This window comes from Chlamydotis macqueenii, chromosome 9 (assembly GCF_036417535.1).
Source record: "Chlamydotis macqueenii isolate bChlMac1 chromosome 9, bChlMac1.mat, whole genome shotgun sequence".
In the NCBI taxonomy this organism is placed as follows: Eukaryota; Metazoa; Chordata; class Aves; order Otidiformes; family Otididae; genus Chlamydotis; species Chlamydotis macqueenii.
Window position 1 is genome coordinate 15,985,724 of NC_141564.1, and position 17,892 is coordinate 16,003,615.

The 17,892-nt window shown below is 43.9% G+C and overlaps 1 protein-coding gene across 3 annotated transcripts in view; it reads right to left on the minus strand.

The window, feature by feature from the left end:
• LPP (LIM domain containing preferred translocation partner in lipoma) overlaps positions 1 to 17,892 on the minus strand; it is a 330,469-nt gene that overhangs the window by 130,279 nt on the left and 182,298 nt on the right. The gene's annotated exons all lie outside the window — the stretch shown is intronic.

The following is a 17,892-nucleotide window of genomic DNA, read 5'->3' on the forward strand; positions in this document are numbered from 1 at the left end:
AGGAAAAAACCTGAATTTCTAGGTCCAGTTTGTCCTTAGGAATAGGTACAACAAACAAAATTCACAGCAGATCATGCTGTTGACTTGGATGGTCTATAAAAATTTGGTAGAAACCTGTAAACTCTCTTTAACCTTCCAACAGCACTACAGTTTTTACCATTGAGAATATATCCTACGGAGGAATTTGCCACAGCTGTAATTAATCCTTTTTTAATAATACCAGTATTTTTTTTTTAAGGAATAGATGGAAAAGGAAAAAAAAAAAAGAAAAAAAAAGGAAAAAGAAAAAAGGAAGGAAAAGAAAAGAAATAGTTTATCCCACTACTACTACAGAGAAATATTTAATTGAGGATTTTGGACTTCAGTAAAAAAAGGTAATTTTCAAGATTGCAGAAAATCTTAAAACATGATAAAAGCTAAACAGCCTGATGGAAAGAAAGAAGAAATTGAAATAAGTTTTTTTTAAAGAGAAAACACAAACTATTTTTAAATGATCCCATTATATTTTTGACAGCTGGAATTGATAATGCAGAACTCAGCCATAATTCTACTATATTTAGTTTTGTATCTATCAAAGTCCACATGACTTTTCCATGAGACAGGCAGATAAATATATAGGCTGACTGACAGACGGATAGATACATAAAAAGAAAAAGGAAAAATATCATTAGGAAAGGGAACATTTTCTTGTCTGTTCTTTCAGTATGACTTTTTTTTTCATTTCAATTTCTACCTTATTATTTCCTATAAGTAGAAACAGATTTTTCTCTCTTTCAAAAAAAAAATTCTTAAACAGAAAACCTCCTTTGACAGTTTCAGCAGCAGATTAATCACTTTTGCAACCCACAAAAAAAAGTTTTCTGGAAAGCATAACTGTCTGTAAATGTAAATGACAGAATTACTCTCTCTTATGCTAAGACGCCTACACATTCTCTCACTTCCATGACTCAGCACCAGATAAAAGCTTGTGAGATAATAAGCAGCAAACTTTCCTTTAGAACAATAAAGATGTTTAAAAAACAATTCTTGCTCCCCTCTAAAAAAAAATAAAAAGAAATCTCCACGGTTAAACCAAATTCTGCCAACGGATTCCCCTCCCACAGGAATAAAATACAAATATCCCAAGGACTTCAGAGAGGAGAGGGACCAGGCTCCAGCAACATCAAAATCAAAACACATGCAAACACGAGAGGCTTTTCTTTTTCTCCAAATGAGCAAGAATGGGACTGTTTCAACAGAGGAATTTTATTACTGTTCATCCCCTGCCTTGCTCTAATTTGGTAGACAAATGAGTTGAAATTTTGCTCACCTATAATGAAAATTTCCAGGCACTCTAAGGCAACACATTCATGCCAAAAATCACAGAAACCTGTGGGGAAGGGAGGGGAATTTCGGTGGGACTTTCCCTCCTGCACTGTGGTCGTTGTCTGAGCTGAGCTCGTTAGAGCCAGAGTAACTTCTCCTTCAGCAAACCGAGTCAGTGGCAGACCCTTCAGACCAAAATATGACTCTTACTTTGGACAAATCTTTGGGAAAAAAAGCTGAAAAGGAAGTGCTCAGACCTCAGCTAGGCTCTTACGATGTCCCTGAAATGAACAGGCATGGTCTTGATGCCATCATACAGCCAGCCAGCTTGCGAATGCTGCTAGGAGAGACAGCCACCTCCTCTCAAGACACTTGTCAGCCCCAGCACCTGGGTGAGGTGACCAAAGGGTGCTAATTAAGAGAGGGCTGATTATTTACTTATTAAGCCAAGATGTCGTGAATCTGAGGAGGAAAGAGGTGACCTCCCAAGCCTCAGTACAGTCCAGAGTCCCCCTTGCTGAGTGACATTTCTGCTAAGAGCTTCCATCACCTCATGTGCTCAGTGGGTTGCTATGAACCCAGTGTCCCTCGGAGGCAGCTCCCTCTACCAGGAGCTGAAAATTTTCTAGTAAATGAAGCAGCAAAGCTGTGCCCATGCACATCACCTCCAGAGGAAGAACAGTCCAGCCAAGGAGTACCGCAGCTCCCCCTGAACACACTGCTGCTGGTGGCTTTTACAGTTTTTTACGCTGGAAATTGTAAATTAATGGTATTAGTCATTAAAGTTTAAATTTAAAGGAAAGCCCCTGGGTAAAGTTCTTGCAAGGCAGCAGCCCCATCAGGGCCTTAATCTGTCTGCTGTGAGGATTAATGCACTGTATAACACACACAAACGCAGCCAGCTTGCGTGACAGCATCCCATGCCATGAGTGCGGGACTTCTCAGTGGAGGGATGCTTTGAACTGAACCAGAGGTAGAATCAAACCCTTTGAAATACCTTCATTAATAAAGTGCACCTGCCCTGGCAGAAGGCTGGTGAGCAGAGCTGACATCTCAGCGTGGTGCTGGCGGGGCCGCGGCTGGAGCACACGTGTGTCCCACATAGACCGGGGTGTCGGCAGGAGCATCCCATCCCGGATGGCTGCCAGGCCAGTGAAACATTGCCCCCAACAAATTCAGTGCCCCTCATCTTTATAAAGCAATGTCTTGAAATTTTGGGCAGGGTCACTTGAGTGCCGGATACTTCCCAAAGAGAGCGACCAGGTCTGGAAGAGGCATGGGGAAATGGCTCCCATGCATCCAAGCACCATCCCTTTTCCCCAGCATTCCCAAGGAAAAGCCCTGTAAGGTCTGGATGAGAATTTTCAGGCCCAGAAAACAACAGCACTGGTCCGTTTGCATTCGTGTCTCAAAACCACGCTCTCTATTTCACAAATGACAGATTTTCGCATCCAAATCTGACTCAAAGCAGGTGTAGCTCCAGTGGTTTCTGTGCAGCCACATCTGCTCCCACTCCAGGGCAAACGCCAAACTATTTATTGCTACTTAAAATTTATTGCATTTTTAGTGCTCCATCCTGAAACTGCTTTTGTTCAAAAATTCTTTTTAAATCCTTCTGTGCTGACTGGATAAATCAAACCTGACAATTAAAATGGTAAATTGTTCAGAACCTCAGAGTTTCCACCTGAGGATCTCCAAATACTTTTGGAACTCAAATGCACTTAATCACTCCCACGCCTGTTGCAAAAAGGAAAAAAAAAATAACACATACTTTTTAATTGTCTTTTCACAGACGAAAAACTGAAGTCCCGGGAGCCCAAAACAGCCAGCTAGGAAGCTGCTTGCCCCAAAGGCTGCTTATCCAGTAAATTAGAGGCAGGGCTGGGAAGGGAAGCCAGGAGTTTCAGCAACTCTCAGTCCTCTTGTTCTCACCACTTCATCAAACAACAGGCACAGCTATGTGATCATGCAGTTGTCAGGGTTTTCCCTCAAGGGGGCTGGACAGAAGATGCTGAAAGCATTTGATCCACATGCCATTAAATGCTAGCACTGAACGTTATTGTTGAATGATGAAAATTCAGACATAAATAACTGGCTTGTTTTGAATGAGTAAAAGGATGTCCGTGTTTGCAGGAAACTCACAAGAGGGAGTAAAGAACCAGGGTGTTCCTTTTCTTTTATTATTACCCTTTTTATTTCTTTTGTAGCTCTGTCTGGAAATAAACCATCAGACAGAGGAGCTGCTCCCGCCGCTGCAGCGGCAGATGGCAAGTAGGGCTCGGGACCGCGGCTCTGCTTCGGCAGGGCTGCGCGGGGAATTCTGAGGCGGGAGGAAAAAGGCAAAATGTGCAGGCTGCCGTCTGCATTCAGATAAAGCGCTGTCTGTTGCTAGCAGCACAAGTTGTTCTGAAAACAAGAGTCAATCATCTGTAGCCTTATTTCTGTACATTTCCTGCAGGGGTCTCATGAAATAAATGAGAATAAATGTAAGGGTGAGAGTTCCTATTAGGAGCAGCCTCGTCAGCATCACCCAGCCAAGCATTTACGTCATCAGCATGCTAATTTAATCAGACCTGAGCAGTGATGCTATAAATGGATTACCATCCCAGCTAGTGTGGTTACCGAGGTAACTCAGCCCTTTGTGCCACAGATACAATCGGCTTAATGATAATAAAAACCTCAGCACAAATGAAACAGAAGGAAAAGCCTGACAGGGCTGACGCATACGCGACCCTTTCTCTCCTCTTCCCCCTCCCCTTCCCCAACCTCAGCCGCTTACTGCAATAAAATTAAGTGCTGCTGTGTGTGATCTGTATGCATAGCATTCCCATAGGGAGCGTGCAAGTAAATAGAACCCACGGAAATAATTAATATAGGCCAACAACTAATGCCGTCAGCACTACTTAGTCATTCCACCAACCCTGAATGGGAGAGAGACACACAGACAGAAACAATGCACAGCAAAGGCCTTCAGAGAAGTGGCTGCTTACCCCCATGCAGCATTAATTACACCAAGGGAGTGCTTGGGACAAGAGCTGACTGCAACAGAGAGTTTAGTCACTGCCCACCCCTTCTAGGAAAGGGGCATTTCCACATTATCTCCTGCTCATCCGAAACTGGAGGTGACTCAAGAAGGGGCAGCCCAAAGGCCATGGAGAGACTCAACAGCAACATCACCACTCCAGAACCGGATGGGACCTGGTCCTTTCCGGTGAGGGCTGAAACAGGGCTCTGGGCTTTCCTGCATTCAGACAGCTCCACAAAGCCAGCAGCCTGCTCACCTTCCAGTTTAGCCTGGGAAAAAATATCCCTGCAAAGCAGTAGCCTCGACGGGCTAAAAAACAGTGATATCTCTGCCTTAAAATGGACAGAAGATCATACTCTTCAGCTCCTCTAGCTCTTTGTCTGATTGAGTACAAAGCTCCCTGTGGATGCTGAATGCCACACATTTTCCTACTCAGACGCCAAAGACCAAATTTCCCAAAGCTTTCAAGATTTTATTTTCTTTTCCTCCTACCCAAAATCTCAGCAACTATGAGCTCAAATACCAGCATCTAAGTGCACAGTTGGCAGAGCAGGTCAGGTATTTCACCTGTCCTTATCACAAGTCAGCACCTCCTCACCTATCAACGCTTCATCTGAAAACACCAAACCGGAGCAGGAGTGCGTACCCTAACCTCAGGCTCATTAGGCTCCTGGTGGATATTGCTCCAGTCCAGGCAGGATCTTAAGCGATTACCATGAGACCAATAACTTCTGATTGATTCACCAGGAGTACAATGAACTCTCCATTGCCTGTCACATAAACACATGCATCAATCTTGTTGCTTTGTAAATGCCAAAATGCAGCTCATGCAGGCTTTGGAGAAAAATCCACAGAGACTTCCCAACATTTACAGCTGGACATGTACAGAAATGTACCCAGCACTTCTTCACTGAGCAGAGGTACCCAAGTGTTTGGACCCCAAACAAGCATTAGTGAGATCACCTCTTCCAGAAGAGGAAGCCCTTTCTGAAGTGGCAGAAATCAGGCAATCTAAAACTGCTTTTGTGCACTGCTGCATGTCCCTGCAATGAGCAATAACAGTAGGTTTGTCTATAGAACAGACGCATCCAGGCTCATCTCTTGGGAAATCTCACTAAATACTTTCTCACTCCACCACCACACAGAAGAGCACCAGTCCTCCCGGGAAATTTATTACATACTTCTAGAGAAACAGTTAAATAGTTCCTTTAGGAGCCCTTTTAGATCAGATTACAGGAGTACACTTTTCCCTGGAAGGCAGAGAATCCTATGCAAATGACACCAAATTACTATGAAAAAACGCACTCTTGGCTGGAAACACCTGACTGGCTGAAAGCGTCAAGTTGTGTGTCCTGATATAACCACTCCATAACCATTCCCTCACGGCAGCCAGGCTGGTGAGCCGGGAATAACCCCAGGAAAGGAGGTGGGGGGATAAAAATCCGCAAACCAAAAGGCAGAGGGCAGAGTGCCAGAACACACAGCTCTGGAAATGGCGCGACTGTTGACGTGAAGAGGAAGCCATCACCTTTGCTTCAATTTAAAAGTCATTGTGACAGCTTGAGAGATTGTAACATTTAAGTGACACAGTGACAGCTTGATCCCGTCCAACAATCGCAATTTGCAGACGTGTTCTAAACACAAACCCTGCTTCCCCGGGTGCAAAGCAGCTGCTCACTTGGGAAACGCACGTGTCAAAGAGGGGGATGTAACATAATGAATGCTCCTCCAGGATGGTCGCTCGGCCCAGTTATTCTGCATACACTGTGCCTGTGAGACTGTACTGGGAATCTCTCCATCCTCGTGGTACAGAAAGGATCTGAGCAAAGACTGGCGGATGGAAAGAAAAGGAGAATTGGCATTGATGTCAAGTGTTCCATTAATTTCAATGGAGCTAGAGGTGTGAAGCACTTCAGAGAAAGCCCTTACACATCTTTGCTGCCACAGTCAAGCAAAAACTGAACCATGCAGCCTCCCTTTTTCCCCTTAGACCTTGCTCCTCCTGCCAGCCAGATTGGCCCTAAGGTGCTGACAGTGATGCAGGGTGACACAGAACAGCCCCATCCAGCTGCAGGTGTCCCAGCCACATTAAAAAGAGAATTAGGTGCTCATTAAAATTTACAGTATACTTCTAACCTCTTTATAGTTAGGTACTTTTTCTCTCAGCCATGAAGTTATACCTAATGGTACGCTGGGCCTACTAATGGCTCTTTTTTGTTTTTGTTTTTTTTTTTTTTTTTGCCTGCCCAGTGTCTTGCTTTAGTGCTGTGGAATGATGCCAGAGTAACAGCCCCAGGTACCAACATCTTCCTCGGCAGATGCAGAACAGCCAGCGCTGGCATTTCTTCCCCTGAGGTGGCTTCTTTTAGGTCCCCACAGTTCATCTGTGAGGGATTGCTCTGAGCCTCTCTGGAGATGACTTCCCAACACAGTAGGATTTGTAGCCATTTGCAAGTGGGTCCTAATCCTGGCTGCCAGTTAAATACTGGAGAATTTGTCACGAAAAGAGAGTCACTAGGCCAAGTACTTATTTGAGCCCTTACAACTGTAATGCTAACATGCTACTGTGCCCCTGCCTGCTGCCCAAAGGCCTTGTCATCCACAGGCAACATCACAGGAATGATTTTGTTATTTCATTATTACCATGACTTTTTCAGTGAACCACAAAGGTAGAGCAGCACAACCCACACTTGCCAGCTGTCACCATTCCACATATAGTCCAATGTCGTTAAAAAACAAGTCTGCTCTCTGTAACCAGGTTTATTTCACTGTTTCAGGTTGTCTCAAAACCAAATAAATAAATAAAAAGCTGAAATATTGTTGCAGCTGTTTAGCTTCCTAAAGGCATATTAACCACTTAAGAAACATTAACACAGTGACGATCTTGAACAGGGAAACCCGTGGCTACAGAGCTCGCCCTCTTTGGAACATCTGCTCTGCTATGCAAGTCCCTCGCCTTGCAACAGAAGCCAGAATATGAAACCTTTGGTAATGGCTCATTTCCAAGCCTTTATGGACAGATCAGTGGCAGGGGACTGAATTTATTCTTCGAGAGAAAGCAGGGCATCCTCAGCTGTTCGCCGTGCACAAAGGCGGTCAGTGACTGCAAGGCAGCCAGGGACCTGCAGATCTCAGATGCGGCAGGGGAGAGCGTGCCCTGACCCTTACTGTGTGCACCTGAGACTTCAGCTCCCTCAGGGTACGGGAACTGGTCAAAGGCAACCCTCTGACCATGCAGTATAGCCACACTTTTCTTAAGCAAGTCTTTCCATTAGCTTCCCCGCAAAATGGGATAAAAGAGGCCAAAAGGGACCCCAGGAGGTTGTTCAGCCCGGTCCGGTCCCTTCAAGTAGGGCTGACCCTGCCTAAACTGTTCCTGACAGATGTTCGCACAACCTGACCTAAAGCCCCACCAGTAATCAAGCGCCTACCATTTCTCCATGCCCTCTTTTTCTGGGGTTACCTATCCCTCCCACAGCAGTTTTACCCTAATGGCTCATCTAAACCTCTTGGCTGGATTTTAAATCCCAGGCATTGCGCTTTCCAAAGTAGATGTGCAGAACCTTTCATTCCTCATTTCTTTGCAGCTGGAAGCAGACAGACCCTGAACAATTAGGAGGAGAGAACACCCACAGGGAAGAGGTTATTTACATAAACAGGATCACAGTGTGCATGTGCTTATATATAAAAAATACACCAAACTCTTTTCTTTTCTAATTAAAACACCAGTTTGCCCTGCTGCACAATTGCTAGCAGATTTAAAATGGGGACTTCAGTAGCTATTTTATGGCTAATCAAATGAGTAAATATAATGATCTGCTCCAATTCCCATTCTGATTACAGAGTGTAGCTATTTCATTCCCTCAATGAGATCCTTGCACCCAAAAAGAATAGTTTAATGAGCTTAAGAGTGGAATGTTAGGCTCAATTTCTCTAAAGGGTAATAGAGTGGGAGTGTCTGTATAATTAGCTTTGTTGGGCTCCCTCCCTCACTTTACAATACTTTCTACCAGAGCTTTCACTGTCTCTACAGGTCCCCACGTAAAAGCAGCAAAATAATACAGAGCACATTAGATTCGTACTGGTTGTGCAGAGGAGTTCTGAAAGACAGAAAAAGAGCTGGAGAAGTGCTAGTTATTTCAGCCCAAAAGGGCTCAAGTTTTAATTTAGCTTTAGCCATAAAAGCACACATGTTCGTGTACATATCTTATTCATCTCTAATGTACTGAACTCTCAGATGTTTCTGAAAGTTAAGATCCGCCAGACCGCTGACACGCTGATCAAATCATGGTATAAATCACTAAAGTACACTCAACATTTTCTTCGCTGCATAGAACTTGAACGCAAATGAATAGCACACACTCTATAATGCAAAACATTAGCTAACACATTTGGGTGAGTCTGATGCTGAATTCACTTATAGAAAATAGAAGTATTTGATGTTGCTGATTTTTCACTGTAAGAGACAATTTTTCACATAAGCTGGCAAAACCATAATATTTTGTGCTTGTAGAAGAATTTTCAGCTGAAGATCTGAAAATCCTTTCTGAAGTCATCCAGCCAGGTGAGATATGTGATTATTACCATCTCTGCTTTACAGATCAGAAACTTAATGCTAGAACAGTTCAAAATCTTACCGAAAATACAGGGTACATGCCAGAGATCTGGGAGGAAAGGGAAAATAGCAGATCCTGTTTGGTCCCAAAGTACCATGGCTGCATCATCACACATCAGTCATCTTCTCTCTCTTCTGTCATTTTGCATTTGCGAGCATCAAAGTGCCCATGGAAACTATCTTCAGAAATTATGATGCAAAAACTTTGTCAAAGAGGTAAAAATCTAGTCAAATGGTTTAATCCTGCAATGACTGAAAAACAAAACAAAACAAACAAACAAACAAAAAAAAACAAAACCCAAAAAAAACCAGGGCACTAGGAAAGTTACTCTGAAAAGAAAATCCCATAGCCAAATCACAGGCTTCACCTCTTACAAACAAAACCCATGGTTAATTCATTGTTTCAGAGTAACTCAATAGCAAATAACATGGATCCAAGAGCCACTTCCATTGTTTTGGCATTCAAACTCATCAGTTTGCAGTCAGACAGCAATACCTGATCAGAAGCAAATGTATACCGCACTTAAATTTTTCAAATTTCTCTGAAACAACTAAGTATATCAGGAACCTTCAGCCTTGAAAACAGACAACTAAAACTCTGAGTGGTACAAACAGAAGGAATGACTGTTCTGTCTCTTCCAGTACTAGAAGGAAGCAACATGAAATCACACTAGTGGGAGGCAAATGGAGAACATAAAGAAGAAGATGGGTCTGCCCCACCTCCATAGGACTTCTTTGCCATGAGATACTTTAAATTCCAGAGATTTACATGAGTACGTAAAGCAACTGGATGATCTAATGGAGGAATATCCCTGACTGAGTATTACGGAAGACATCATTTTTATCAAAACAACCTCTGTGAACAGTAAATTCTTAGATAAAGTGAAATATTCTGGGGCACTATTGCTCTGAATTTGCACTGCTCTTGTCTTCTTCCTTTGTTATTTGCTGGGAAGGACACTGAGCTGGAGTGACCATTCATCTGACGCACGACGGACAATCTTAGGTTCCTAATTTCAGGCCTATATACGCTGATGACAGAAAGGTACTGAAAAGCTAAGGCTTAAATTCCTACCTTTGATCCAGGCAGGTTTGTTTTTTTTTCTAGAAACCAGACTTGTGCTACTTCTGTCTTTTAAAAAAAATAGCACTAGACTAACACTATAATGATAGGAGTTGGGACAAAACGTACTTGATTGAGTGCACTCAAGATGTGACTTCCCTCCAAGCTCAGTTGCAGACTACGAGGTCCTACGATGTCACAAAAGCATTTATCTGAGTCCAGGTAGCAGGATACCAACACTTCCTTCAAATGAGCCGAGCCAGAGTTGAAGCTGGGTCTTAATGACAGCCAGCATTTAAGATGCTCAAGAAAACTTGGCAGGTAAATAAGATATTAAAAATTCCCCAGGGGATTCTATTCCAACAGAGTGAAACTGCAGCCTCTTCCACACGTGAGAAGTGCAACTGATGGAAGGCCAAGCATGTGACGGAGCTGGTGCTGGATGCACTGGTACGTCCACACACAACGCATCTCCAAGGGAGAAGGCAGTCCTCAGCTTTACTGCCTCCCTTATACCATACCACACTTGACTGCAGGAACAATTACCAGCTGTTGGGCACAACATCCCGCTTGGGAAGCCAGTTCAGGTATCTTTGCAGAGCAAAAGGACCTCCTTCACCTTTCCTTGAACCATGAGCTTACAGCTCCTCAGAGGTATATTAGCAGATTCAAAGACTTGGTTTGGATGTACAGGGAGCTCTTAAGATGTTCGTGCTGAGAACAGGTTGACAATGGAGAACAGCACCTTGGTAAGTATTTCAAAGACAACCAGACACCTGCTTTGGTGTTCACTGTTCTGGGTGGCTAAGCTGGCAAAGTGAAGCAGCTGCACGGATTTGCTAGGTTGTGCTCAACACAAGCCTTGGAGAGAGACAGTTTATCCCAATCCACCCATGCTGCAGTCACAGAAGAGTGGAGAGAGTGGAGAGAAGAAAGCCCCAGAGATACTACAGATCACAAATAGCACTATGTTACCTATGCATCCTCACTGCACCAGGCACTGAACACTCACCCAAACACCTAACACCGAGCAGACAAGCAAGTAAATGCAGTTATCCCTATTAAACAGAAGGAGAAGTGCAGCCCAGAGACACAACATGGCTCAGCCAAGGTTACACAACAGCAGGTGAGAGGTCTGGGAATCTCAGTGACACATCTACAACACAAGTCTGAGAAAAACTGACCTCCTTCTCATGTTCAAAGTGGGACTAGGTTAAAAGAAAGTCCAGGTTAGCCATAGATGCTTTAGACAAGTATTTCTTTCCTCCTCTCTCTTTCAGTATAGCCTTACTATCTTTAGTAAGCTTAGAGGAAACAAACAGAAAAGCTGATGTCAAACAGTCCCACCTGATCTTTCTCAGGGCCAAAGCCCCAAATTCCTCCCTGGTAAAGCTCTGACAGACATATCTGAGAGTCTTACACAGTGCAGCAAGGAAAGCCCCTTCAGGGCTCAAACTGCTGTTTTACAACAAGAGACATTTTTAGCCCATAATTTTATCTCCTCCATCTCTCCTCATTGCTTGAAATTAAAATAAACATGGACCAGGGCCTAGGATTTTATTTTATCTATCATATATTGCTATCATTAAACACACTTTAAATGAGTGGGTTTAGTTCAAATAAAACTGTCTCTTCCCTCTCCCTTTCTGAGTTCAACAAACATAAAATAGGAAACTGTGCTCGAATACATTCAGAAGCAACACACGTCACATCATGAGTAGATGATCCATCTGGCAGGCTGACACGGTAATAAGTTTGCTTAATTGTCAGGTCAGGCATATTACAGACCCAGTCTGTCAGTCCTTTTATTACAGCTTTGTACTGGGGAATTTCAATCTCCTTGTACTTTGTATGTATAGACGGGGTATGGGAAGTGAATGCATCCACATGGTAGGAGCACACATGCATGGACACATACACGAAGTGTCACTCAGGAGAAGGAGATTAAATTAAGCAAGGAAATACTGAAGGCAAATAGCTCTTAGCAGCTGTATATGTTTCAGTCTGGAATCATCACCCAAAGAAAGCAATGAGATATTTACATTTAATTTATTTGAAACTGGGCTGGGGAAAGCACTGATTACAGGGGATAATCCAGCACTGGCTCACAAGTGAAAGAGCCAGTGATCCTCAGATGTTCCCTCCATTTATACTTTCTAAGCAATCAGCTCATCATTGCATTTTTTACTCCATGCAGTTCCTATCACGCAGACAATCTCCTGAGATTGTCCATATGTCCTCCTGAGAAATCACTGAGTACACTCAGCAAATTACTGAATTCATCAAATGGTTGTTCTGCCTTTAAAAACCCACAAAACAAAAGAACCCCACCTTTTTCCTCCTTTGCCTTTGTGCCTTACCTCATCTCCTTCTCTTCATTAATGAGCTCAATTCTGAAATTATTTTATTTACAGGAAGACTTTCAGGTGTTCTAAAACACAGCTTGTAGGAAAGACGCCAAATATAAATTGTATCCTCTAGACCTGCATGCATTTGTGGTTTCACATGAGCACGCACACATATGTTCAATACAGAAACAGCAGGTGTTCTCTAAAGTTTTATTGCCATTAGTTAGAAATGACCACATTACTCAACAGTATCAAAGCCAAGTCTTCTCAAAGGCAAGCCTTGCCAAAAAGCTAAAAAGCTAAAAAGTCTGACGATTTACAGTGTTTTAAAGCCCTGCTTTGGGGTGCTGACTCTTCAAGATACCTCCAAAAGCTAACAGTGATCTACATTTACCCTAAAGAAGCACTCCAAGGATTGCATCCTCTGCACGGTGTCTCCATGGCTTTTCGTGCAAAGTGGGGAGCAGCTCTCTGTCACTGAGGCCTCACAAAACACTGTGACCTTTGTGACCACCCTGTTCCACAGCCAGGTCCCCTGCCTTGCACTTTGGACACTAGCCACTGATGCGGACTCCAGTCAAAATGTTTCCAGAAAAAGACTAAATAGAGTTCAGTACAGTATCTGCACTATCTCCCTGCTGAACTAAAGGGTGCTCAAAAAACCCCAGATGAACAACAGTGGCTTATCCATCACTTTTTAAGACTGCAGAATGGTCTTAACTGCACAGATATCTCATGTCATGCACAGCTGGTCTTTCTGCAAACGAGCACAGTAATCAAACGCGCCACCTTCTCTTCCTCTGTAGATAATCACAGCTTGAAACTGCACGTGCATCCTGGCTTTCCGCCGGATGGAAACAGAACTGTGCCTCCCATCTTTCTTGAATTCTCCTTGGATCACAAATTAACAGTTCTGGAAGAGGGAATCAAAATTGCCTGAGCCCCCAAGACAACTGGAGGGATTGCTGGTATGCAAGACTGCGATCCTTCATGGCTCTGAGCTTCTTGGGACAGCAACAGGCTCTCATTGACTTCGTAACAAATCATTCCAAAGGGGGTAACATACCCAGTTTCTCATCAACAACAAGATAAATAACAGTGCTACTTACAACAAGACAGCAAATTCTCTGACCTGGGTTATGTTAACAACCAGATGAGATGATTGCAAGAGTCCTATCTGTCTTCACCTGTATAACGCCATAAAACCGTGCAACCTGCCCTTGCTCTCGCTGTACTTACACACATGAAACTACGTCTTTCCAAGCAAAGAATTAATTGTTTAAAACTTCAAATATTTTGCTTGGGAAGAGAGGAATCACTCTCAGACTGCAAACATTGGCAGAAATATTTATAACAACTGCACCAAAATCTCATTTTTCTAGCCAGGTCCATTTTTTGGTTTTTTGTTTTTTGGGTTTTTTTGGTGTGGTTTTTTTTTGTTTGTTTTTTTTTTTGTGGTTTTTAGATCTGTGGGAGAAGAAAGTAATACTCATTGGACCAACACATTACTGATTTCCCAAAGAAACAGCAGTTAGTTAGAGCACTCACTTTCAGCTGGGGAGCAGCGTGTTAGGTTTATCTTGCTGTAATATTTTTTTCTGTTTCATCCTCTTTTACATACTCACAGAAGTTTCCTATTCACTATTGAAAAACCATATGGTGATAATATATGCTAACACAGGCACAGCGACACAGTCCACAAGCCTGCTATTGAGCAAAAGTTGACAACATAAGGCTGAGAAAATTGTAAGTGCTTCCAAGCCACAATATGTACGTCACCTAATTGCATTTTACTGTGATGCAAAGAAGTCTGAGTCAAGGAAGGAACCTCCTTACAATGAAACTCTAACAGTCTGGAGTAATTTACAGTTATTTGAAGAGCTGTAGCAAGGATCTATCAATTCATAGCTTTCAGATACAGGCTGGGTGTGGGCTGGGGTTTTTTTAGTCTAGGCAGCTTTAATATACAGAAAGATACAATGCATCTCAGCACTGCAGTCATCTCTCAAAAGGTTCCAGACAGGAAGGCAAAAGGCAATCAATAAGAGAAAATGTAGACACAGCCCCTTAAACCATCCGCAGATGCATCTGCCTCTTACTTTAATGGTTAACGGTTCTGAACTAGGAACATCTTGCAACAATCCTGAGATATGTTCAGGCTATAAATGTATCATGTTTATTTATGCATTGGTAGCAGGGTCTAACATAGAAACTGCATAGCCAGCTCTTACTTTTCCTTAGGGCTGTAGATCCTTCCAGGCAGTCCTATGTGAAATGAGGCTATAAAGAGATCTGCTCTGCCTCGGGACTGTCCAGCAAGGGCCACAGGGAGGGGTCCTCTCTCCCTGGTAGGACAGACCCTCATAAGAACAGACCACAAAAGACAGGACAGACCAGCTAATGACAAAACCATGCCAGAATGTTACCAATATGTGTCCAAAGCCCTGTTTTACAATGAGCTGCATGGTCCCCCTGTGCCTCAGCTCCCCATTTGCAGAACAAAAGAATCAAACTTCTTCCTCAGGGTATTACAAGGGTAAATGTATTAAAAGCTGCAAGCACTTGTGCAAACAAGGACCAATAAGTAACCAAGACAAACTTCTGAAGGCCATACTTTAAATGCTAGGGCTTCCTAGCATGTTTTAGCCTTCACCTTTCAAATGTATTTAGAAAATGCAACTGCAAAAGTTAGTTGCCCTCCTCTTTTAAAGAGCACAACCCAACAGCAACTCACATCAGCAGCATTCACACCTGCCCTTCGATGGCCCCTGGATAGATTTGAGGCAGTCTGAAGGCATATCAAGGCAGCGTTCTCCTTGCTGCGAGTGTAATGCACAAACCACAAAGCCATTGTTCCTACTTCGGTGGAAATGGCCCGGGGAGGACGTCCAGCGCAGGCCACAGTGGGAGCAAAGTCCCAGGTGATGTATTGCCATGCAGGTGTTTCTCTAAGTGGCTTTGCTGTTCCCTTGGCTCTGAACTATTTCCCTTTCCCTAACAGGGAGGGAAATGCAGCTGGTTCCTAGTGTGTGCAGAAGAGAAACAGTCAACACAAAAGGAATAGAAACCACAAAGAGCAGAGCAAAGGAAGCCTAATTTCCTATGGACTTGTGTCTTACATCTTGAGCAGACTCTGACCCTTCCTATTGTCCTCTGTTACCTCTCCTGACAGCTCCTCCTGCTTCCCTTCTCCCCTACTATTAGCCTTGGCATTTATCTGTGTCTCTCAGCCAAACAATCCGTGTTTCAGATCACAGATCCTGCTTAAAGCGCAGTCTGGAAAAGCAAAAGTTCAGGCTGCCTGCAAGACACGCAGCAGGCTCGGAGCTCGCTGTGCACGTGTATGGACGGGCCAGTCCAGGGGCCAGAGAGAGGACAGCCAGCACCCCACTGCAGCTCCCCGAGAGAGACGGGTCTGGGTCCCTCCTCCCCAGCCACAGAGTTTTGCATACACATACCCTGCTCTTAGACCCACTTAAAGACGGCGACTGGATTCACATGGTATGTGGGGAGTAGCCAACTGCCAGACACCGATGGGTGCTGGGGGGGAAGAATTAATCAACTGCACTTCCATTTCAAAATGCACCAGCTATTCCCTTGGCAGGTGTTGTGCAGGAGAGAGATTGCCACACACGTGGGGACATCACTGCCTTGTGCATAGGACTAAGTTCACTTAGTTCACTTCATACACTTCCTTCCAGTCACATGCATTTGGGGAGAACAACTTCCCACTCCTAAAGCACTGGTGAGATCAGAGAGTGATGATACAGGTCCAGGATATCACAACTTTCTAGACCTGGGAGTTTGAATGTTTCAGAGTTTGCTTGCAAGACAGTGCATCAAGAATTCTATTGCCGGCAGATTACAAAACTGCTAAGTATCAAGCAACACCCTCCCACAGAAGAAATGTAAGGTTTTTTTATTGCCCCTGCCTGGTTCACACACTCCAGGATGGAAGCAGATGCACTTCCCCACACCTCAAGATCCCTCCAAAGCCTCTTGACAGGGAACGATCCCACCTACTCACTCCCCATCCATTTGCATGTGTTACGAGAGGAGGATAAATCTGTGACGTGGTGGCGAAGTGTCCATGGACTGGCCTCAGCTCTTCTGGTGACCCATGTACAAAACCAAGCCATCTGATCTCCCAGTGCCTCGGTTCCTCCCTCGCCCATGAAGTAGCAAGCATACTTCTGTATTTCACAGGACTGCTGTCGTGGTGGTAAATTTAATACCAGTGAAGCACTCGGACGCATCAACCCATGCAGGTATGCAAGCAGAGTCTGCATCCCAACAGAACACAGGTCTCTTCCCCAGAGGTGGCTGCATTTTGCCGGCTGGACACACAGACAGCATAAGAAGTGTGTCGGGTCCCTTCGAGATAAGCGCCAAACCACGGCGAGTGCCAAAAATCGAGGAGGGGGAAATGATGACAGGCTTCCTGAGATGATGGTATACAGCAGCTTGATCCCTTTGTGGGGAAAAAGATCGAAAACAAAACATAACAATAGGTAGAAGACCTTGAACAAGAGAACAAGAGCCCTGCTCTCAACCACTCACAACAAAATAATCACAAATGCAGAATAAAAAAAGACCAAATTATGAGGTACTATTTGCTTTTTATCACCGTTCCCAAAGTAAATGTTTATCTTTATCCACACACAAATTTGAGATGCCTGCACAGATTTTAAAATCCAATATATCCAACACTAGTCGTCACCTAAAACTGTAGCCAAGCATGTAGGTAGAAAATCCAAATGGATGCAAAAAAAAGAAAGGGGAAGGGAAAAAGTAAACCTTACTGAGATTTCTGTGAACTTAATGGTACATCAGAAACAAGAAACAGCAGGAGTAGTGCTGCTTTATTTTCACTCTGATGACAGTACAAGAGGGAGAAATAATACCCTGCAAAGGTCACTCTTATCCTGTTCATCTGTGACGAGCTGTTAATCTGGGATCTCAGAAAACTTTCTTTAAAAATCTTCACGGACGTGCTCTTATCAAAAGGATTAAGGTTTAATAAGTACTAGCAGATGCAATTGATTCGAGCATCTGCTAATCAGAGCAGTGTCAGTTTGCTGCACATGCTAGCTGGAGCTGATGAGTGCAGGAAGGTTTCCCTTTCTTGTAGAGAAAGGCCAAACCCAAGCATACACAAAATCATCTGTTGGCTCTGCCTCCCAACTCACACGTACGTGGCTGAACATCCCTGTCCTGTGCAAGCTCCTCTGCCCGCAGGTGTGTCAGGGACAGCGTGACAGATGTGCTGCTCGCAGCCAGAATGTCCAGGGCGGTGCTCCTAGAAAGCTTCAGCCTTGGGACCATCTCAAACACCACCCACAAAGGGTGGGAATGTCCCTCTGCCTTTGGAGAAGGGAACTGCAGGAGGAGAGGAGTTTCCTGGACATAGAGGCTTTGCTTCTCGAGTGCTGGGAAGAACCCACTGAAATTGCTCCAGATGGGACACTTCCTTTTCTACTTTAAGTAATCCACTTGGATTTTCCAAACAGCACAAAGCCAGTGTGCTGCAGTCAGA